Source organism: Polypterus senegalus, chromosome 16, assembly GCF_016835505.1.
Source record: "Polypterus senegalus isolate Bchr_013 chromosome 16, ASM1683550v1, whole genome shotgun sequence".
NCBI lineage: Eukaryota > Metazoa > Chordata > Cladistia > Polypteriformes > Polypteridae > Polypterus > Polypterus senegalus.
The window spans coordinates 73,426,371-73,450,295 of NC_053169.1; the positions used below are offsets into that span (position 1 = coordinate 73,426,371).

Genomic DNA, 23,925 nt, shown 5'->3' on the forward strand with positions numbered 1-23,925 from the left:
TCCGCGAACCAGCGAAAAATCCGTGATATATATTTAGATATGCTTACATTTAAAATCCGCGATAGAGTGAAGCCGCGAAAGTCGAAGCGCGATATAGCGAGGGATTGTTGTATTTGTCATTCACGTTCCACTTTAGCCAATTACCTTATAGATATGTAAATAGAAAAGTGGGAGTAATTTCTAAAGGTGGACGTGTGAAATAATTTCTAATGGTCGACGGTCAAGATAAAGTGACTGTAAGAGACTGAGTGTATATTCGTAAAATAATGCAATGGTAGTCAACTGGTGCCAATATCTTACACTATAGCACTCTGTTGAGTGAATTATTAAGAGTGTAGTTTATTTTTACCACTATAATTTATGAGTAGCTGTTTTGAACAATAATGATCATAAAAGTTTGGATATGAGATATTTATTGTTACTAAACAACTTCTGAAGAAAATTTCAATGAACATATTATTACAAATTTGTGTCCGCGTAATTTTAATGGATTGACGTAGACTTAAGTGTGGGCTACACTTGATTAAGTCAGTCAGAGTAAAACAAATATTTGACTGTTGTTGTTTACTCAAAAGTCCAAATGAAATCATCGCCTACATTTAACAAGTCACACTAAAGACAGGCTATAAACATATTACAATTTTAAACTTTGAATACATTGTTAAGGTTATTTCTTTTCTTCTATAATACACAACCCTAAAATGTGTTCTATTACTTTCATTACTATTTAACAACATTTATTTATGTAGTCCTAATATTCCGCTGTACCCCTTTCTGCCTGCAGAACCACCTCTGCTCTTTGTTTGCTGATGTGTGTTAAATATTCTACAGTCTTCATGTCTGTTCTCAACATACCAGCAGCTCTAGTGAATTTTTTGCCTGTGGATCTCGTATTCAAGTTTTTTTTAGCTGTGTTATGACTACAGAATATTACAAGTTACATACTTGACACTCTCACGTTCCTGTATTAAGGAACAGACAACATTAAGAAAGCTGGCAATAAAATTGTGAACTGAAAGCATCCTTTGGCTGTCTATACATGTTATCAATGTCAAATGTAAGAAACACGATTATCATAGTGCTAAAAGTCACCTCTCAATTAGATCCGACTCCACACGTACTCCTCTTCTGAACTTTTTCTGTTGCCTTTAAATTTGTTAGTCTTTTTAATGTCTCATGTACTTCCTCCCTCCTTATTCTTAGTACTAGTCCTTTATTTGGGCCTCTGTCCCCAAATACTACCCTTGATTTTCTTCATTCAACAGCTTTTCATATTTCCTCTTCCATCCATTCCTGACCGTATCATCCTCACTCGAGACCACATCTTGCTCGTCCTTTTTCAGCTTTATCTGACTTTATCAGTGGTTCCCAATTTCGGTCCTGGGGACTCCCTGCAACTGCAGGTTTTTATTCCAACCAACTTCTGTTTGGACTCCTAGTCTAGTTACGTGGATTATTATTTCCCGGTTTCTGTGTTTTAGAGTCAATGTAGAAATTACAAAAAAAAAAAAAAAAAGGTTTGGTTCACTTTTATTAAAAGTTACAAAGCAATTAAACAATGCAGTGTTTTTTTGTTTGTTTGTTTTTTTAACAATATTTCATCCTGGTTTTTATTTTTATTCTGCTTTTCCAAGTGTTCTGATAATTGAATCAATTAAGGTCTGAAGCCGAAGCAGTTACAGCCTTTCATCATTCAGTGTCGTTTGCTCAGGTGTCTGCTCTGTCTGTCTTTTGTTGTCATTATTAGGATACGACGAAAGGAGCAAACTACACCGATAAGGGGCAAAACAACATAAGGGACTTAAGCATTTAAAGCTACAACAAGACAGAAAGAGTTCTAAATATGGTATAAATGTAAAAGTCACTGTTGTGCTTTTCTAAATGCAGAATAAAAGGAGAGAGAAAAGGCCAGCTAATTAAATGAGATCCATTAAGCTGAATCTGAATCTGGGTGGAACAAAACATGCAGCATGTGTAGGACCCCAGGACCAAGTTTGGGAGCGACTGGTGTAAATCATTCTCTCGCCCTCTTTGCCTCCTTCTTCGTCTGCCTATACTTTAAGGCCCTCCTCCTTCTCTAATTGACACTATTTGTCCTTGGCCTTCTTCTTAGCCTTTTTCACATCCTGCACCTCTCTGTTCCCCCACCATGTCTCTTTGTCTCAGGTGGCTCCTTCCTGTCTTCCTACAAACCTCTTCAGCAGCTCTTAGTACAACTTTGCTATTCTGTTCCCACCATTCCTCCACACTCTCAATAGACTGCACTTCATTAGTAGTAGGGTGTTGTACCGTGTTAGCCATTATGGATGCAACTTGCCAGAAGAAGGGGCCTGAGTTGCCTTGAAAGCTTCCATATTGTAGTCTTTTTAGTTAGCCAATAAAAGGTGCCATTTTGCTTGACTTCTCACTGCATTTCATTTAAAACATTCTCCCCAAGCCTGTTGTGAAGCCCCTTCCTCCTTCAATCTCCACCACTTTATCCTTGGTGCTGCTTGTTCTGGTTTTTCTCCAGCTCACTCTGATCTCCTAGGCCATCACCACCACTTTATGCTGCACTGTCACACTCTCTCCATTTATGACCTTACAATTCTTTATCTCTTTCAAATGAGATCTTCTACACGTTAGAAGGTCTGTTTGTCTTTCTGTTGCAAGTCAAAAATGAGCTCATATTCTTTTCAGAAAACTAGAGGCTTCGCCCCCTGCTTGCTTCGCTTGCCAACCCCTGTGTTTGTTTAATCAGATATACAATTTTTATTTTTTTCTTCTTTGGAATTGTTTCAATTTCATTATTTGCACTTTTACTTAAGAGCTTCATTAAAAACAATATGTTTTGGAGACACATTGTGACCACGCAACGTATAACTGCCCGTGAGTGAATATTGTTTCTGTTTCTCTAATAAATAACCCGACTTTTTCTAATGTTTGTCCCTGTGATTTATTGATTGTCATAGGAAAAGCTATTCTCACGGTAAACTGTAAATATTTTAATACGAATGGCATATCACGATCTCCTTTGGTGTGTAATATATACATTACCTTTCTTTTTGCTTGTTAAAATTTGCATCGCTTCTCCGTGATCATAAATATACTCCTGACCAAATTGTGTATTCTTTGAAATTCAACTTGTCGTTGCTTTAACTGTTCTGGGACCACAGATTCTCATAGCATATGGTCTATTATTGTGTAAATCCATGTTTTGTACATTGAGTGATGCGAATGTGAAATGACTTTTTGTCTACTCTTCGCCTTTTATTTTTGACCTCGCTTTGTCCTGCTCTTTTTTCAATTACACCTGGTTCTCATGATTAATCACCTTCTGTTTTGCGATAATGCGATTTTCTATCTTTTCTTTGATACTGTAGAGACTGACGTAAAATAAAGTGTCACAAACGTTTTACTTGAACAATCGCTGACTTCGTAACCCCAAACACAACTTTCTAGCACCCTGTCCAATCCCTCATCCCCGCGTCTCGCCCCCCCCTTACCGCATCGATCAATACCCTGCTATCAGTCTTCCGTGCTGTACTCTGCCCTCCCTCAACCAAACCGAACCAGTCACTTAAAACCAAAAAGGCCTTATCCTGTCTGGGACGCTATAATACTTTCTAATTTTACTGCTTTCATATTCTGTACCTTTCTCTGCATGTGTATCGCGCCATCGTTTGTTTTAGCCTTTCAAATTCCACTGCTTTCATAATTTCTTATCTGCTTTTTTTTCTCTCCAGCGCGTTTGGGTGTCTATTCTCCATATTGTCCTTATATGCTTTATATGTGCTGAGAGCACAGGATGTGTGTGTGCTACATGCTTTTACTGCGACTGACTGTTTTTTGATGGGTATGCTCTTATATGATATCTTTTGTAAGTGGGGCATGTCTTTCAAGACACGGCCCTGGGACAATCTCTTTGCACCAAGTCTCATGTTTATGGTCCCCACGAGATGCTCCGTGGCAAGTCTCTTTAGTCTCACGGGTCTTTTAAATGTCTACCGAGAACTTAGAGAAGATCAAGTATCCTCACCTTGCTTTTGCTTTCCAGGATTTCTTTTTATAATAGAAAGATGTGTTAACAGATGCCATGGTAAAATGTATTATCTTCTCCCCTTCTTCATTTCTCTCCCCCACTCCCCACCCTCCATGTAGCCTCTGCTTCATCTCTCTACTCTTTTCCCCCAATCAGATCACCACCAACAATCACCTTTCCTCCCTCTTGTATTGCTCTAAACTCTTCATTCCTTCTTTCTTTTCTTTGCCACAGTCCACTTGAGGAACATATGCACAAATGACATTAACTACAGTCTGACCAAAATGGGACTGGAAAACGGGACTTGTCATCCCTATCTGGAAAGGGAAGGGTGATCGCCTGGATTGCAGCAGCTACAGGGGGATAACACTGTTCTCAGTGCCATGTAAGGTCCTTGCTAGGGTTGTCCTCAATAGGATCTATGATCATTTGCTCACCTACCTGTGACCAGAGCAGTCTGGTTTTATGCCTAAGCAGTCTACCATCGACCTCATTCTGGCACTGAGGGTTCTTATGGAGCGCAAACGCGAATATCAGCAGAGTTTCTTTGCAGCCTTTGTCAATTTTCGTGAAGCGTTTGACTCAGTTGATCTACCTGCTCCGTGGGACATCCTAAGGGTTCATGGGATCCCCTCAAGGTTGCTGGATTTCATGGCCGGCCTGTACTCTGGTACTGTGAGTGCTATGCAGAGTGGAGGCAGGACCGCTGCATTTTTCCCAGTTGATTCTGGTGTTTGTCAGGGGTGTGTTCTGGTCCTACTCTGTTCAATGCTTGTATAGACTAGGTGGGGCATCTGTTGGTGAAGAAAGATTCACAGATCTTGACTTTGCTGATGATGCTGTGATCTTCGCGGAGTCAATGGAGGCTCTGATCAGGATGCTCGAGAGACTGAGTGAGGAGTCTGAGTGTTTGGGCTTGCGAGTGTCCTGATAAAAACCAAGATCCAGGCCTTTAATGGCCTCTTGGGCACAGCCATCAGCAAAGTGTCTGTCTGCAGAGAGAGTGTCGACCTTGTCAAGAGGTTGACTCTTCCTATGAACTCAGTAGACGGATTGGGAGAGCATGAGGGGTCATGAGGTCACTGGAAAGGGGTGTGTGACACTCCCGTTATCTATACAAAAGGACGAGGGTCCAAGTCTTTATAGAGTCCTGATGCTTCCAGTCTTGTTATATGGTTGTGAGACATGGACACTATCCAGTGACCCGAGACAAAGGCTGGACTCTTTTGGTACTGTGTCTCTCCGAAAAATCCTTGGGTACTGCTGGTTTGACTTCATGTCGAATGAGCGGTTGCTCATGGAGTGCCAAATGAGGCACATTACCTGCATTGTGAGGAAGCATCAGTTACGGCACTACGGCCATGTGGCGCATTTCCCTGAGGGTGATCCGGCTCATAAGATCCTCATTGTTGGGGACCCAAGTGGCTGGACCAGGCCAAGCGGTTGCCCACATAACACCTGGCTGTGGCAGATGGAGGGTCATTTCCAGAGGGTAGGACTGGACCGCGTGTCTGCCTGGGGGGTTGCCAACTGGGATCCCGGTGTAGTGTAGTGGTTGCAGCAACGCACTGTACCAGTGCATGCTGCCCAACCTGACTTGACCAAAGCCCAGCTTAACACTCATTTATTATCCTATCACTACTCCTATTCACACTCATCAGACTGTCCTTAAGTTCTTTGGGTACTACTATCTCAACAACATTGCTACCATACTCACTCGGTCCCCATTACAGCCTCCTCCTAGATCTCTTGGTCTTATTTCTTCATCTAGTTTCCTGCACACACTACACTCCCATGTTCCTCTTTCCATCAACTCTACCAAGTCTCTTCCTTTTCCCAACATTCAGTGGTCCCATTCTTACCTTCAGCGTACTCTTTTCCTTCCCTTTCCATCATCTTCTTCTGGACTAACTTCTTTAGCCATGTTTGCCCTTGGCCTGGTACCCCTCACTCATTTCCCACAAGGGTCAACTGAGGCCCCTACATTTCAACTATTCGGTATGCACTAAAATTTTCCAAAGCTGACAGAATTAATTCTATCATTAACCTCCTTGGCGGTAACCCTGACCTGACTGAAGAGGGGTCACCTTGTGGCTGCAATCCAGAATTATCGACCTGGGGGAAACCATGCAGCAAATTGATATTTATTAAATTGTTGACTATAAAAAATGTGTATCATTTTGCCAGATAATGTTATGGTTGGCTGTCATTGCTCTAAGATTCCTTATAATAAACACTAGGACTGCCACGGCCTGCTGAGCGGCGTCTGAATCTTTGTGCTTTCACTAACAGCCCCCCAGCTCGGCACCTTGAAACAAGGAGCTATCCAAAGCTTGACTCGACACAAAAAATTAACTTCTTGGCACACAGCATCTCATTTGCACACCAATTCCATTTAAAAGTTAGCATATCTTTTCAATAAAAACTAAAGTCTTGTAGGTTGTGCTAATGTTCAGCAAATAAACGTTTTAGTTTTTTATTTGTCAAAAGCTATAAGCATAGTCACATTTTTCCACCATTTATTTTAATGCTGACGTCGGCAAATGGCCGCCGGCAGGTTGGGGGATTGTATTGGCAGCCAACATGACTTCTTTGAGCAGCTCCTTTACACAAAATGGTGGTTCTTTACACAGTTTTGCTTCTTTTTATTAAGACTACATCTTCCAACCTGCCACTGTGTTGTTCAGCCATCAGGGCCCCAAGAGGATGCTGTGACACAAGCAGCTGCTCGGACCGTCCTGTGGTTGTTGTGCATCTCCCATTCCAAGTTCATAATAAATACAATGACGGACCACGTGCAGCTCCCTCCTTTCACTGTGTCTAGCATTACCGTTTTTTTTTTCTGTTTTTTTCTTTTTTGTATGGCATGTGCACTGCTTTGTTCTTCCTCCTGTTACAATGCTTGATATTTTAAGATATTTTCCAAACACTCGCCCTTAAATAAACATGAAATTACAGCACTTGTGAGCTATGAGTATTCAAAATAATTTTCATCACCTTACGCATTTGAGCAAAGCCCCGTTTACAGCTTTAGAAATGACCTGCCGTGAAGACTTAGAAGTCATTCTTGAAATGTATTTGAAAATTAAGTGCAAACAAATCACATTTACAGTGACACAATCATACATATGATACACAACACAAATCACAATATTAGATCTAATTCACTACACAAAAACATCGACTCTAAAGAAACTACACAGAGGACAATGTCCCAGTCCCCTTTATACAACACCCTGTGCAAGAAAATGACATCAGCTGCCAGCTCACTTCTACATCCTGGGTTCGGCATAGCCTTTCTATTCTAACGTCTGTAACGTCACCTGTCTGGAAAATACAGTATGGTTAGATCTGACTGGCACTGTGCCTCCTTGCTGACTCCTGGCAATTGCACTGACGGTCTTAAAGGTGGCCACACTCACGGTCCGGTCATCCAGCTGGCATAGGATTCTCGTCAACTTAGAATAGGTTTATATTTAATGCTCAGAACACATGGCTGCCACGCGTTCCCAGTGCTCCTTTGACGCATCCTCTGAGCACATCATCAGAAACTAACGTGACACGTGCGCGAGTTGCAGTTCCAGCAAAAATTTCTGTGGCGTGTGTGTTCAAGTTTTCGTACTTAATGTCAGCATCGTTGTTTACTATCAACATCTCCACAGTGACAGACATGCCTGTCAGAACAGCTGGCGTCAAATCACCATCTCTTTGAAAGTCGATGTCAGGAAATGGCGAGACGAAATGGAAACAAGACAGATACAATACAATACAATTTCGTTTTTTATAGCCCAAAATCACACAAGGAATGCCGCAATGGGCCTTTAACAGGCCCTGCCTCTTGACAGCCCCCCAGCCTTGACTCTCTAAGAAGACAAGAGAAAACTCCCAAAAAAACCCTTGTAGGGAAAAAATGGAATAAACTTTGGGAAAGGCAGTTCAAATAGAGACCCCTTTCCAGGTAGGTTGGGTGCGCAGTGGGTGTCAAAAAGAAGGGGGTCAATACAATACAATACACAGAACAGAACAAATTCTCAATACAGTATAAAAATAAAAAATTTACAAGTACGGCACAGAATTTAACAGTAGATGATATCACATAATATGATTTGGATTTGTTTAGAGTCCTGGAGACCTCAGCCATCAAGCTGCCTCTCCTATTTGGCCATTCCACAGCTGAAACAGCACTGGGCCAGCCAATCCAATGAAAGGACCCCTCTCTCCCACGATTCATGCGATCCTCCATCAGGGATGACTTTACCATAGGCAGGCAAAACAACTTGGCAGGTTGGGCCGTGGCACCAAGTGCCACATTTGAGTGCCTAGAAGAGAAACAGAATAGGTGAGGGTTAGTATTCAATTCTAACTATCATGTTACTTATGTTTTAGTGCTAATGACTGACAACAGAGATGCAGTCTGTACAGTTAATCAGCAGCTCTAGTCAGGATATGCTAAACTGAAGTAGTGAGTCTTCAGCCGGGATTTAAAAGCTGAGACCGAAGGGGCATCTCTTATAGAAGCAGGCAGACCATTCCACAGTTTAGGGGCCCTGTAACTAACAGCTCGACCTCTCACTGTTATTTTATTAATCCTTGGTATCATAAGCAGACCGGCATGTTGAGATCCTAATGTGCGCTCTGGTTTGTAAGTCATGATAAGTTCAGACAAGTAAGCCGGACCTTAGCCATTTAATGCTTTATATGTTAAAAGGAGGCCCTAAACTTAACCGGGAGCCAGTGTAAGGATTTAAAAACTGGAGTTATGTGTTTGTATTTTCTTGTTCTTGTAGTAATTTTTGCAGCAGCATTTTGGATTAACTGGAGGCTGTATAAAGAACAGTTTGAACATCCATTGAACACTGCATTGCAGTAGTCAATCCAACTATAAATAAATGCATAAATTAATTTCTCAGAATCCTATTTATTTAGAAAGCGCCTTAATTTCCCTCCATTTTTAAGATGGAAGAAACATGATTTGGACAACTTTGTAATATGCTCTTTAAATGACATGCTAGAGTCAAAGATAACTCCTAGATTGTGGGCTGATTCAGTAAAATTAATTGGGATTCCAACTGAGTTAAATGATGACAGAATATTGTTGTGATCAACGTCATTCTCTCCAACAATTAACATCTCTGTTTTATCTGTGTTTAAAGACAAGTAGTTCTCATCCATTATCCAACCCGCTATATCCAAACTACAGGGTCATGAGGGTCTGCTGGAGCCAATCCCAGCCAACACAGGGCGTAAGGCAGGAAACAAACCCCGGGTAGGGTGCCAGCCCACCTCAGTCTCATCCATCCACTCCTTTAATTCACTAACACGACTAATTAGAGACAACATCGGAGAAACTTCAGTTGATCTAAATGAAAAGTATAACTGGGTGTTATCTGCATAAGAATGAAAATTAACATTATGTTTCCTAATGAGAGAAGGATGTAAAGTGAAAACAGTAAAGGTCCCAGTACTGAGCCCTGTGGGACACCATATCTCACTTCTGTGTATAATGACGGAGTACTGTCAGCACATTTCTGTACATATTGGAATCGATTTGATAAATAAGAACTAAACCAAGCGAGCACGGGGCCTGTAAGCCCAACATCGTTTTCTAGCCTGTGCAGTAAAATAGAATGGTCAATGGTGTCAAATGCTGCACTTAAGTCTAACAACATAATTACAGTGGAGTTTCCTTCATCAGAGGATATCAGAATGTCGTTTACAACCCACGTTAGTGCCGTTTCTGTACTATGACCAGTGCGGAAACCAGACTGGAATTTCTCAAATAAATTGTAATGCGTAAGGTGTGACCGAAGCTGATTGGCGACTACATTTTCTAGTATTTAAGAGAGAAATGGTAAATTTGAAATAGGCCTATAGTTATTTAGTATGTGTGGGTCTAGGTCTGACTTTTTAAGTAATGGTTTAATGACTGACACTTTTAGTGCATCAGGTACGTGCCATGCAGTAATGAACTATTGATAATGTTAGAATAGGCTGCAAGAACATCCATTGCACTTTTTACTAGTTTTGTTGGCATTGGATCTAGGGAACAAGTAGTGGGCTTCATTTTAGAAATTAAAGTTAAGACTTCCTGCTCAGTTACAGGATTAAAATTACTTAAAGTGCTGAATGCAATGTGAGGCAGGGTCTGCTAAGCTAGTATTTGGTTTGTACTGTGATGCTGAGATCTGGGATCTTATATTTTTAATTTTCTCATTGAAGAAGTTCATAAAGTCTGTACTGCTAATATCTGTTGGTATTTTGCACTGTAGATCTGAATTCCCATTTGTTAATTTAGCCACTGTTCTAAACAGTACCCGAGGATTTTTATTATTGCTATCTATTATTGTAGAATAGTATTCTGAGTGAGCTTTAAAGAGAGCTTTTTTATATTTTTTAACACTCTCGATCCATGCAATTTGAAAGACATGTAGCTTTGTTGTTCTCCATCTGCTCCAGTTTTGACACTCTAATTTAAGAGCTTGAGTGTTTTCATTAAACCAGGGAGAGTTTCTATGTGCTTTGATCACTTTTGTTTTAAGAGGAGCCACTGCATCCAGAGCATCTCTCAAGGTCACATTATAATGTGATGTTAGCTGATCTAAATGGTTTTCCACAATTACACTCGACTTACTCAAAGTATCTATACATTTTGAAGCAGAATTACAATCTAGATGTTGAACTGTCTTTGTTTTAATCAGGGACTGCGTTGGCAAGGGCAGGACTAAATCAAATGTAATTAAGAAGTGATCGGAAATAACCATTTAATGGAGTAATATTTAAATTTTGAATTTCAACTTTGTAAGTTATAATTAAATCTAATGTGTGGTTATGATTATGAGTTGGACCTTTGACAATCTGACAAAATCCTACTGAATTTAACAAATAAGTAAAACATTTGCTAAAAGTGTCAGTTTCCACATCAATGTGTACATTAAAATTCCCCATCAGTACTACCTGATCATAATTTATAGCCAAATTAGATAGAAGGTTGCTAAATTCAGTCATGAACAATGAATATGGCCCTGGTGGTCTGTAGACTAGCACTATAATTGTGTTGGAATCTGTTTTAATATTTAAAATGAATGCCTCAAAGGATGTAAAGTTGCCTACATTTTTAGACGTGATTTGCATTTTGTTATAATGAATTATTCCAAGGCCTCCTCCTCAACCAGGATCTCTAGACTTATGAAGGAACGAGTATCCATCTGGTGACACCTCAGCTAGGGGAACAGTGTCACATTTACTAAGCCAGGTTTCAGTGAGAAGACACAGATCAGATTTTGTACTTAATATGATATCATTTACCAAAACAGCTTTACTGCCAAGAGAGCGAATGTTCAATAAGCAGCATTTAAAACTGCATGCTTCTTTCTGAACTGGTAAAATATTTTTTGTTTTAATTTGAAGTAAATTTCTATTACAGATGCCCCTGGTGGAGGGTCTGGTTTTATCCCTTGGTCTAATTATACACCTTACTTTTGGTTATCAATTAATTTAAGGTTTGTATCAAGACTAAATTTACTGGATGCCCCACAACAGGGATTATGGGTAACAGCTTCAGGGTAGTAACAGGTGGGATAAAGAACAGCCTGTGATTTAAGATCACATGACTGCGGCCTGGATGGTGCTCAAATCAGTCAGCCAGGCAGTTTTGCTGCCATATTTTGGGATAATACATAAGATCCCCTCCAGTTAGGATGAAGACCATCTCTTTGAAAAATCCAGGACTTTCCCAAAAATCATCCCAATTGTTCAGAAACACTATGCTTTTATTTGCACACCAGGTTTCTAGCCAGCAGTGAAGGGAACGCAATCTGCTATAAATCACATCCCCTCTATATAATCTTGGTAAGAGGCCAGATACAATTAAATTCCGGCATTTTCTTTTAACTTTGGTACATCCGTGCAAAGAGGAAAATGTCAGAGAAAAGAAGTGGGGATCCGGTCATTGAAAGATAACGCAGTGTGATAGCTGGCCACATTACAGCCCCAACAGGATCAATGTGCGTACTTTGATATTTGATGAATTGTTCGATGCGGTGAAGCAAATCATCAGACTTAAATGTTGACATGCAAAAGTATTTGTGGTGTTTTTCTCCCTCCATTTCTCACATAGGGCATATTCCTCATTATAATGACGCAATACATTTAAAGGTCTCACATACCATCTTCTATGTTGCTGTTGCCGTGTTTTTTGCACCTTTGCAACAGTATCAGAATGCAGAGAATTTTTATCTTCAACATCTTTCTTCCCTCAACTTAAAACATGGTGATGTTGTTTGCTCACCGTGATGATGTCTCACAGTACCACCTGGTGCAATCTTCCTGATTTACATAAAGTACACGGTACACGCACAATAGCATAGCAGCAGCAGCATCTGCAATACACCCCCCATTTTCCCACACATTCCTTTTTTTCCTACTTATTGATGTGTTGTCTAGGCTACTCCAGTAACATTGACTGGAAAACAAAACATAACATGGAAAGGCTCCTTTATGTTTTAGCTGCCAACTCCATTGCCTGTATTTCTTTCCCCACAGACAACAAACGTCACATGCGCAAACGCAGAGACGAAATACATAAAGACACAAAAGCAACCAGACCAGGACAGTATGTGACAGTGTCACTTTGTGTGTTACAATAGGATAACTGGAAAGTCAATGGCTGATGTAAAGTAGCCAACTTTCAGGGAGTGGAAACGAAACTCGAGTGAAATGTTGCAGCAGCAGTGTGGTGGGCTCATGGCAGATGGCTACTACCTTATTCAGTGATGACATCCCAGTGACTGAAGTACACGGAATGAAATGAAAGAAAGGCATGCATAAGCAACAGGTTGTTGCTGCTCAACGAAGGCGCACAAAGACCTCAAGATGTGCAGGACAGAACGGTACTCTTTTATTACAAAAAGTAAAGAAACATCTCAGCTCAGTGAAACGAACAATTAGCCCTTACTTTTATTACAGTTCTTATTAAGGGTTTACCTCACTCAACTCATCTGTCACCACTATTCGACTCCCAATTTCCCATTGCCTTGGTCCTGCCCCTACTTAGCTCCACCAATATTTCCCATCCTAATGAGTGTAGCACTCAATTCTCTCCATCGTGCACACTTGACGGGCCCTCTCCCCACCTTGAACCTGCCACCATGATTTATAGTGCTCAGCTCACGTTCACCACCTGCAAAAGGAGGGAGATTTGCCTGTCAACCTCTCTCTGCATACCTGACCTTGACTCATGACATATTGGTGGTGTCCAGCTTGCTAAGAAAAATCAAAAATATAAGGCCCAAGCCGTTTTTGGGATTTAACCCTTGCTATGCTACCATGTCCTAGGATATTTTCATTTAAGCTCATGATTCTCTTTGAATACAGTGGAACCTCAGTTCACAACTGTAATTTGTTCCAAAACTCTGGTCGTAACCCGATTTGGTTGTGACCGGAAGTAATTTCCCCCATAGGATTGTATGTAAATACAATTAATCCATTCCGGACCGTACAAGCTGTATTTTTTTTAAAGATTTTTAAGTACAAAATAGTTAATTATGCCATAGAATGCACAGCGTAATAGTAAACTAAATGTAAAAACATTGAATAACACTGAGAAAACCTTGAACAGAGAAAAATAACATTGCAAGAGTTCGTGCTATAGCCTTACGAACCGCTCTCTGTAAACACTTTTTTTAATGAGTTTTAAACACAGGGAAAAAATGAACATTTGGAAAATCTGTAATGCAAAAATTAACCATAAACCATGAAGAAAACGAACCTTGCATGAGTCGAGTTCTGGCATGAAGGAAGTGAGGAGGAGCTGGGAGGAGAGGAGATTACAGTTTTTCCACCTCTTCCAGCACTTGAGGCCTCTGCCTGGTTAACACGTAACTCCTTTTGCAACATGAGCTGCTTTAATGGCCTCTTTCTGCTTTACAATAGTCGAAATCGTAGATTTTAAACTTCTTGTACTCGGCGGCAAGATCAGTAACATAAACGGCACACTCATATTTTTCCATAATTTCTTTCTTTACTTTGATTTCAATTTTCTTCAAACCTTTCTTCTCACCACTCTTCACTTGCTTAGAAGCCATGGTTAACTGCAAAAGCACACAAAATAGTGTAGAGCACAAAGAGTTCACAACGAAAACACACGTCTGACTGAGAACAATGCACAGGGAGAGGCTGAACACATGCTTAAATACGGTAATCGGCGCGTACGAACCAGAAGGAAAATGAAATAGAGCACAAAGAGTTCACAGCGAAAGCACGCACGTCTGACCGAGAACAATGCAACACGTGCGGAAATCATCGGCACACACAAACCGAAAGGGAAACTGGCTTGTTCGTATACCAAGTGTGAGGTCGTGAACAGATGCAAAAGTTTGGCGAACTTTTTGGCCATAACCTGATCTGTACGTGCTCAGAGACGTTCGTGAACCGAAGTTCCACTGTATATGCAAATCATCAACTTATAAGAATATACTTCTCTATACAGGCTGCAGTGAACTGCTGTCCTTCACAATGATACGCAGGTCATCAGTGGCGAACCTACAGCACATTTTTGGGTTATGGGGGTCCCTTCACAACCATCGACGAGGTCTGGGTGGCCACTGTTATCTTCTTCAATGGGGCTGCTCCATGACAGATGGCAACAATTTAACTTTTAAGTTTTATGGAATTTTAATAGTACATAGTACAATTTTACCTATGTTTAGCATATTTTAAAGTTTTGTAAGATTATTCGTGTAAATAAAGTTACTGAAATGTTGTCCTTTAAAATGACTACAAGCAATGAAATATCCTTTCATTTTTTTAATTACACTTGACTAAGATAAAAATAAAAAAAAGTCATAAATATTAATAGCGTTTTAAATTATTTTATATTAAACACATTTAGAATGAGACATCCTTCATTTGAATGTCTTTTCACTTACATCTAAAAAAATTAAAAGAAGTCTAAATGAGAAATGCCTGACCTTAATTTTCAGAGGTAGAACATGAATATTGAGTGAAAGACGGTGCAGTTATGGTCAGTTAAATCAAAATAGTAGAAAATTAGTATAAAAGGTTAAAATTCACAAGTAAACGAAGCCATAAAAATTGAGAGCTAAAACACCGTCAGGATCCACCATTTTGTCTTTTTCATTCTGAGCGATTAGAGAGCTCTTTTGATCTTGGAGTGATGACACCAGGCCCTCAATGTCTGTGGTTTTAAGTCAGGATCCACCTGCAGACTCCCTAAGGAGGGTCTCAGCAATCCCACCTAATCTGAAACACCTGACTTTATTTTTTTTAGATTTGAACTGGTGAGGAATGTTGGAGTGGATGTACTTTTTCCACTTGGCACATCTTCATTTTTGTTCATTTCAATGATGAAGATTGAATACACCATGTCAGTTTTAATTGTCACAGTTCAAGTACATCATCACCTTTCTCAGTGGGCACATGAAGGTCTGATGTTCGACTGTTCAGTATCTGGTGAAAGAAAGTCAACCATTTCCATGGGGTGTACTTACTTTTTCACAAGACTGTAATAGTGTAAAGAAATATTGTCCTTATGCCAATATGTCTATTATACCATTCAAAGATCACGGTTTGTGCTTCTACCCCAGCAGACCACAGCATAAAACAGAGCACTGGCCACTGTGGTCTGACTGGACATCCCCAGCCTGAGACACGCTTCAAAGGATGCAGGCCCGTCAGATGGACAAGCCTGCATTGGTCTGTGCTGTCCACACAATCTCTGCCTTTCTCTACTCCTCACCGCTCCCTGTGACACACCATAACTACAGCATCATGTGGACGAAGGCTTCAGACCAGACAGCAGGTGGAATTATAAAGCAGCTTTACTTTGCAGAGTCACAGTGAGAAGAGTTTCAGAAAAGCTGACAATCAAATATACATGACAGCGTCAGGGCTCTTCTGAACCTCGTCTGTTGGGTGTGGTCCAGTTTTATACCCCTAGAATGCGTGATTTAATATCATTATAAAATGTAACAGTCAACACTTTATTATACACAATCCTTGAGCCCCTTCAACGCCCCTTGTGCAACTTGATTTCTTGGCCCCTTTTGTTATGGCGTTCAGATGCAAGCTAAGGGAAAACGTGATAAGGCAGACTCATGTGTGGAATGCTCAGACCTTGAGTCCTTTGCACAAACATTTTTCTGTTTGCTAAAACAAAGCATGCAGTTACTTGGTTTCGTAAAGCTTACTTCTCACAGACATGAATTAGTACAAGGGAATGAAGAGAACACTCGTCTTGCACAATCACTGAAGTTCTGGTCACTTTGTATTTTATCGTTCCATTTAATTTCAAAGCTGAACAGATTTGTGCAGGAAGGGGCCTCAGCCATGATGACACAGTAGAGTGTGTTCAAGAAGATGGTGGTGGTTGTTAGTTTTCCACTGTGTCCTGTAGTCCAAATGAAGCAGTTCACTGAGATCCCATTCAAAAGGAACAGTAAGGATAGTAAACCCTAACCGACGTCTTCTTTAATCTTTCTGTGTACTACAGTTTGGATGCCGGAGTGTACCTGGTCAATACTGGGAACACAGGCAGTATGGGTGCTGGCTCTGGTGCCAGTCCCATGACACCCCACACACCAGGCCAACTCAGTCACCAGTCATGGCAGCACACACGTCTTTGGGATGTGGGAGGAAAAACAACAAAAACAGTGGAGAAAGTGCAAAGCCAACACTCGGCAGCAGCACTGACCACTGGCTTGATCACGAATTGCGCTGGTTCTTAGCAGGAATTGGTGGTGTCAGAGGCCCACCGAATTTTGTGTATATGGAGGAGGCTCATTTTAGTCTAACTAAAGTTGGCCGGAGGTCAAGTCAAGGGAAGACACCGAGCTACACCAAAAGTGCAGACGTGACCAGGGGCCACGATACGTGCTGCTGTTGTGGTGTAGCGTTGGCCAAATGGGCCACACTGGAATAGTGACTGCTGACAGACTTACCCATCTTCGTCATGGCCATTTTCACCTAAAGAGCCCACCGTGTTTCCTAAGGGCAAGAGAGCTCACCAGAGCCGGGGTGGGTAAAGAAATTCAGAGAGTTGCCAAAAGCAATTTAAAAGACAATAGGACATAAGTCTACCTGATGGTCTCACTGGTGCTACTTTACACTCCTCTTCTTCCAAGCTTCCCTATCCTGTCGTTAATGCAAAAGACTTCTGCAGCTTATTCAAAAAGAAAAATATTAAAAAAGCTGCAGGCCCAGAGCTTACTTCCCCTTCCATACTCGGGCACTGGGCAGACATCTCTATATCTGTGCACTGTTCCTGCTGGCTTCATACCCTCTACCATCAATGCAGTAGCTAACAAAAATCAAACGTCATGGGCCTGAATGACAGCAGACCAGTAGCTTTACTCCTCTGTGGTAATGAAGACCTTTGAACACCTTATTCTGAATTAACTCAGGAATGGCACCCTGTGTTGGCTGGGATTGGTTCCAGCAGACCCCCATGACCCTGTAGTTAGGATATAGCGGGTTGGATAACGGATGGATGGATGTTACAAAAGACTTCCTGGACTCATTTCAGTTTGCATACAGAGCTAACCAGTCTATGGATGATGCAGTGAATTTAGGTGTGAGCTTTATTTATCAACACCTTGATAAGCCAGGGTCATCTGTGAGGATATTCTTTGTGGACTTTAGCTCATCATCCCAGAGCTCATGAATAAGAAACCCACCCAGTTCAACATGTCCAGTACAATCTGCCATTGGATCACAGACTTTCTTACAGATAGAAAACAGTATGTGTGGTTGGGCACACACGTGTCACCTCAGTTAACCCTTACAACTGGCACACCACGGAGACGTGTCCTTTCCCCACCACTCTTCTCACTACAGTATTTACAAATGACTGCACCTCTGGCCATTCGTCTGTCAGATTTCTTAAATTTGCAGAAGACATTTGACTAATAGGTCAAATTCAAACAAAGATGGTGGAAAATATGACATTGTGGTGCAGTCATAATGGACCTTAACATTCAAAAAACTCGTGAGTTGGTCGTAAAATTCAGGAAGTAATCACCTGCTCACCTATCACTTGATAGAAATGGCTCAACCGTTGGGATGACAGAATCATTTAGGTTTCTGGACACTGTGCTGTCACAAAACCTTAAGTGGGACAATCACATCCCATGTACTGTATTATTAAGAAAGCCCACCAAAGAATGTTATTTTGACATCAGCGGTCTCCCTCAAGCAATATTGGTCCAATTCTATGTGACTATCATCATGTCCATTCTAACCTCATTTACCTGTATAACTGTCCGATTTGGAGCTGCCTTATTTCAGGCTAAGGCCTATCTGCAGCACATCATCCAAGCCTGTGAGAAAACCATAGGCTGTAACATACTGCACACTGAAGTCCTGTGTGAGTCCTGGGTAAGGAAGAGGGCCACAAAGATCATTGCTGATCTGACCCGTTTCACAGTCTTCTTACAGTGAAAGCTAAAACAACATGTCACCTGAACCGTTGTTTTCCATGTACAGTTATTCTGAGTAGTCAGGTCTGAGCTTCTACTCGATATCTACTGTATGTGTACCTGTACACTAGACGACCTGGACACTTTAATTCTACTATCCCTTAATTTTTTTGTATTTCCCTTGTTTGCTGAATCATATTTTATTATTTTACATTTTATCTTCCTATATTTACTTTTTGTGTTGTCCTTGTAGTTTGCACCAATATTATCATGACAAACTCCTAAGTACACATTAGTGCACCATGCTGGTCAAGTAAAGTGAATTCTGATTCTGATTGATTTACTACAGGCCTGCTGATGAAAGCCACGACATTATCTCTACAGAGGAGCAGCAACACCGAATGATGCGCACCACTTCAAAACTCGCTGGCCATCACAGCTCCACTGTGGACACAATCTGCCATTGAGGACTGAGCCAAAAAGCCATCAAGGTTTTGTCCACTGTGTCAAAGTCCACCAGTCCCCTGTCCATTCTTCTTATGCCTGGAACGTCTTAGATCAGTCACAACCGTCACCTTCTTAACATGTGGACTTTAAGGAGCTGTCTAAAAGAACTGGAGGAATAGTGTATGTCAAAAGACTTTTCCAGTGATTTTCAGTTACAGCCTTCATTTACATAATCTAAGCAAGTCAGGGACAGTCATAGGCCACTTTCTGGACTTCTGGTCACATGACACCACCAGGAACACAAGTCCCAACCACCTGTGACTTGGGGCAGGCGCATGTGACGGTGTGACACCTCATGCATTGGCACCTCTGCACACATCTGTGACGTAACCAAACGGACCAGTGGTGTAAATTGCAGGAACAGAACCCAAAAGATATTCAAAAGTAAAGAAGTCTTTATTAAAATGCCAGCAAGAAAAAGAAAATTCTAGTGTCATGCACATCAAATTAAATGCAGTCCCCTGCAATGACACCAAATATATATATATATATACACACAACAATAAACAAACATAAGTGAAGGTGAATATATACAGCATTTACATTGGATTGAAGTAATCAGACAAACTCCCCTTCCTCTTTCTCCCAAGACAAAAATCAAGAGGGCAGAAAAAAACAATTATCAAAATCAAAAGTGAAAAAATCACCACAAGCACAAAAATACAGGAAAATCAGTGAGAAAAGAATCAAAACAGAACAAAACAACAGGGATGCTAAGTACGGATCGCTCCGTTATTTAATTCACTCAGCTACCTTCTCTCCCTCATGCCAGATGGTCAAAGGACAAAAGTTTTATATGCCAGGCAGGTTTACCTGGCCAATCATTAACACCGGCCTGACAGAAACCAATCAGCAACTCCGCTTGTGACCTTCCACCCCTGGAGTCTCGATCACACGCACACACACAAGGGCCTCCAGCTTAAGGCAGTTTCCTGAAGTTGTTTGATTTTTGTTTTTTCTCTTTTTGCAGGATTTTCCAGTCTTCTGGCATCTCCGCACACCCGGCTTTTTCAGCAGGTCACTTTCCTACGACTCGTGTGGCCAAACTGATATCCTTCACCAACATAAAGTAACACCAGGATGTCAGGGTGCCAATTCTTGTGAATTAAAGTGAGTGACAGGTTTTCTTATTCACATTTCATCTGCCATCAGTGTTTCCACCCGTGGCATGCCTCCAAACCACCAACACAGCAGTTTGCTCCCGAAGCCTTCTCACCTTCCCTGTGGGTAAGCACTCATTTCATAACTAAGCTATACCAAGATTAAACTGCCATAGATGGTTATTACCTTGTCATCTAGTGATGCAGCCTACCACAGAGAGCTGACAACCGATGGGCACTCAACCAAAAGTAAAATGCATACAATGTGACAGCAAGGAAAGAAGGAGTTTGGCAAAAAAGAGAATAAAGGGCCCGACTGTCTGCCACCTCATGGCTGTTGTACCCTCACAGAATGGCGCTACTGTTTGCTGCTCGTTCAACTCGTAAAGACATCATCATTGATGACTCTTCTTCAGTTGCTTCTCTGAGCAATTCCAAAATATATGGTCAATTTGGGAGTTTTTTTTTTTTTTTTTGCATCTTACACTTATGGGCTTGGCTCTCATAGTATTTTCCAGGAGTTATATTCAATTCACTAATAATGCTATTGTGACTGATGGAGACATTATGAATAGGGGCAATGTGACTAGACAACATGTAAGCATTACACCACAGAGCTGAGTGCCATAGGATACAACACACCAGCTACTGCAAAGCCTCTTGGCTGCTCCTGGCTGTGGGCTTATAATGGTTAATTCAGCCACCCATACAGGTCCAAATTAAAACTGTGGTGTCTCCTCATACAAACCATGCCTCAGGTTTTAGACTAGAGCTGCCAGGCTGCTGTAGGACCTCCAGAAACTACCATTTTCTCAAACAAATCAAATTGAAAGAGCGCATAGCGAAGAGCTACGTTTACAGCCGACGAAGAAGAGCTGCGTTTACAGCCAAGCAGGGCAAATCTGGTAAGAGCACCACAGGATTTCATACCACACGCAGCTTTAAAGTCAACCACAAAAAGTAAAGCAATATATGCACAAACTATTAAATAATCAGTTCAAGATAAATTAGGGAAGCGAGAATGCACAAGCTCGTATGAAGGCCGAACACGGCATTATAAATATAAAGCTGCACATGAGCAGGTACATGTGATATGGATTGCCTTGCTGAGATGAAGGAAGAATCCATTTTTTTCAGATTTCACAGACTGTGCAGCCTTGCAGGTTCTATAAATCTTAAACTACAGTATTCATTCGCAGATCTTTGGACATTTCCCTTTAAGAGATTTTGTTTTAGATTCTCTTTAAGGGTTAACACAATGCTCAACTGTAGCAGAATTAACATTCATTACTCAATTCTTGTTCAACATTATTGAAGGAAAAGGGGTATTAATGGCTGGAACCTTGAAAATTCATCAGAATTTCATATGAGACATCTTATGTATAATGGCAGGTCCTTAATACTGTGTGACTGAGGAACATGGATAGGACTTCCTAACTCAGTATATTTTGAGCATAAATGGAGAAATGAACAAAACAAGTAACGGGCTGCTGCCCCAGTGGTGGTGTCTGTTAGGTCACATGTCCTTTAAAACCTGGTGGAGTGGTACAGTGATAACCACCAGAATACATTCATCCCTCAGCTTCAAGGCCTTTGATCCAAACTCACATGTTCTGTCACACAGCTGCCTTTAAACCCCACCTGGGCACAGGAATTCCACGTCAGAGTTGAGTTAAAAGGGTGTCTCAGAGTAAAATGACAGAAAAAATACAAAAACATTCTGATTCTCGAATTAATGACTAATGCGGTCCACTGAAGAGTCATCTGGCATCAAAGTGGGGTCTTTACTCTATTTTAAATACTGGAGATGAATATTCCAGCCATGACGGGCAGCCCAAGATGCATCACATAGTAGATTTTGACATCTTCCACTAAATGCATCCAGGGACTACCGATCTCTGACTGGTGCTATGAAGCTTACCTGACCCAGCCCTGCATTTGGAATGTATAGTCAGAAGAGTGAAGATGGGTAATAACCTAACCCTGCTGGAAAGCTGGATGAAGGTACGCAGCAGCCGTGTCGTGTTCCACAGAAGAATAAGACCAAATGCAAATGCTGATGATTTTACTCAGGGGAACATCGGAATGTTTAGTACCTAAAAAAATATGCATAATTTTTAAAAATATTTTAAAATTTCATTTAATTAAATATTAATTTAATTAATTTTTTAATTTTATTTAAACAAATTAATAAATTCATTAATACATTAAGTAAATTTTAATCAATTTAAATTAAATGTAAAATTTAATTAAATAAATTTTAATATTTTTAAATAAAAATGTAAAAAATTTAGTACCTAAAAAATGTTTAGGAACCTTTAGTAGTATTCAAATGTTAATGCCTTTAAATGTAAAGTCGGTGGCACAACTGGGAAGGTGTGATGTCATCTTAATGCCACCAAAAACCCTGTTATTGAAAGTGGCAGCTCTCTTGCTATCCAAGACAGAAGTTCATACCTTTGATTAGATGAGCTCTTTAAAATGCAATAAAAACTAAAGTGATGAATTGTTTTAATTACTCCAACAATGTAGAATTAGTCCACGATGTCTCACAGCTAAATCCAAATTCATGATCATATTAAATGACTTTACATACAATAGTTAGGCTTGTTGAAGGTTACCAACCAGTGAACTGACACGTCCAAATCTGACCAAATCTGAAGTTCAACCACTTAAGTATCTGTGACAATTCCAATCAAACTGCAAACTTGACAGAGAGTTCCAAGAAATGCATGTTAAGTGTGCAGCTTGAAAAACTACAGGAACCAGAAAGGAGTTAAAAATCCTCCGGGAAATGCAAGTGCAAAGATGCATTTGAAAGTGTGGCTCCAAAAACCAATAGTGCTTTTTAAATTAAACATAATGCTAGGAAAGCAATGTGTGTCAGTCAGCATGTGCCACAATGTTAGATAAAAAATTGTGTGTGTGTGTTTTTTTTAGACAAATCCTTTTCATTTCTAGGATTTCAGTATAGTATTTTAAATTCTGCTCTTTTTAAACATACCCTATATAATATTTTCAAAGCCCGCTTAATCCTGAGCTTGGAGCCTGAGCAAGCACTGGGCATAAGGCAGGATCAATCCATGTGCAGTATGACAATACATTGCAGGGTGGAAACACACACACACACACACACACACACACACAGGCCAATCGAGCGACATCAATCCAAGTAACCTACAAGTCTTTGCACTGTGGGAGCACCCAAATGAGGCCCACAAAGACACAGGGAGAAAAAGCAAACTCCACAAAGGCAGGACCCAGGACATGAAGCCTGGTCTCCTTACTGCGAGGTGGCAGCACTTCCTCTGCACCACGGTTGTTTTATTTATTGTGCTATTTCAGAAAAGAAGGTTATGTGTACAAGTAAGGCAGACATCAATAACGAACACAAAGCCACAATCCTCTTTAAAAAATAACAGAAATGGAAGGCGGTCTTACAAGCAATTCAGTTTTCTCCTATTAAAACCCTTTAACTTGTCCCATTATATAGTATTATCAAAAATACAATTTAAAAAAGGACAACAGAAACTTGTTTCCCTTAGAACTTAACAAAGGCCAGCATATTTGAAGTTTTAAAACATAAATACATAAGCACTAGACAGAACTGGAGATCATCACATGGCCACAGGGTACTAATTCTGCAAATCCAAAATGTCACGGGCAGCTCATGCCGTATCGTGGAAATGATGACTCAAGTCAAAGTCCCAAGCCCACCTACAATAAAAAAAAAAAAACACAAAAAAAAACAGTGTTGTTAGTTTCTGTTTGCTCAATGCACACTGTTCTATTGTTGTTATAAAACATTTTGTATGTCCAAGCAAGGGTCACCATTACACAGGGAGAATTTAACAGGAAAAAATGT

The 23,925-nt window shown here is 40.6% G+C and overlaps 1 protein-coding gene across 3 annotated transcripts in view; it reads right to left on the bottom strand.

Moving 5' to 3' along the window:
• Positions 1–23,333: 23,333 nt before the first annotated feature.
• cep68 (centrosomal protein 68) overlaps positions 23,334–23,925 on the bottom strand; it is a 75,847-nt gene continuing 75,255 nt past the window's right edge. For all 3 annotated transcript variants that reach the window (XM_039738003.1, XM_039738001.1, XM_039738002.1), the window contains exon 9: positions 23,334–23,777. The gene's annotated coding sequence lies outside the window, so the exon portion shown is untranslated. The remainder of the gene's footprint in view (positions 23,778–23,925) is intronic.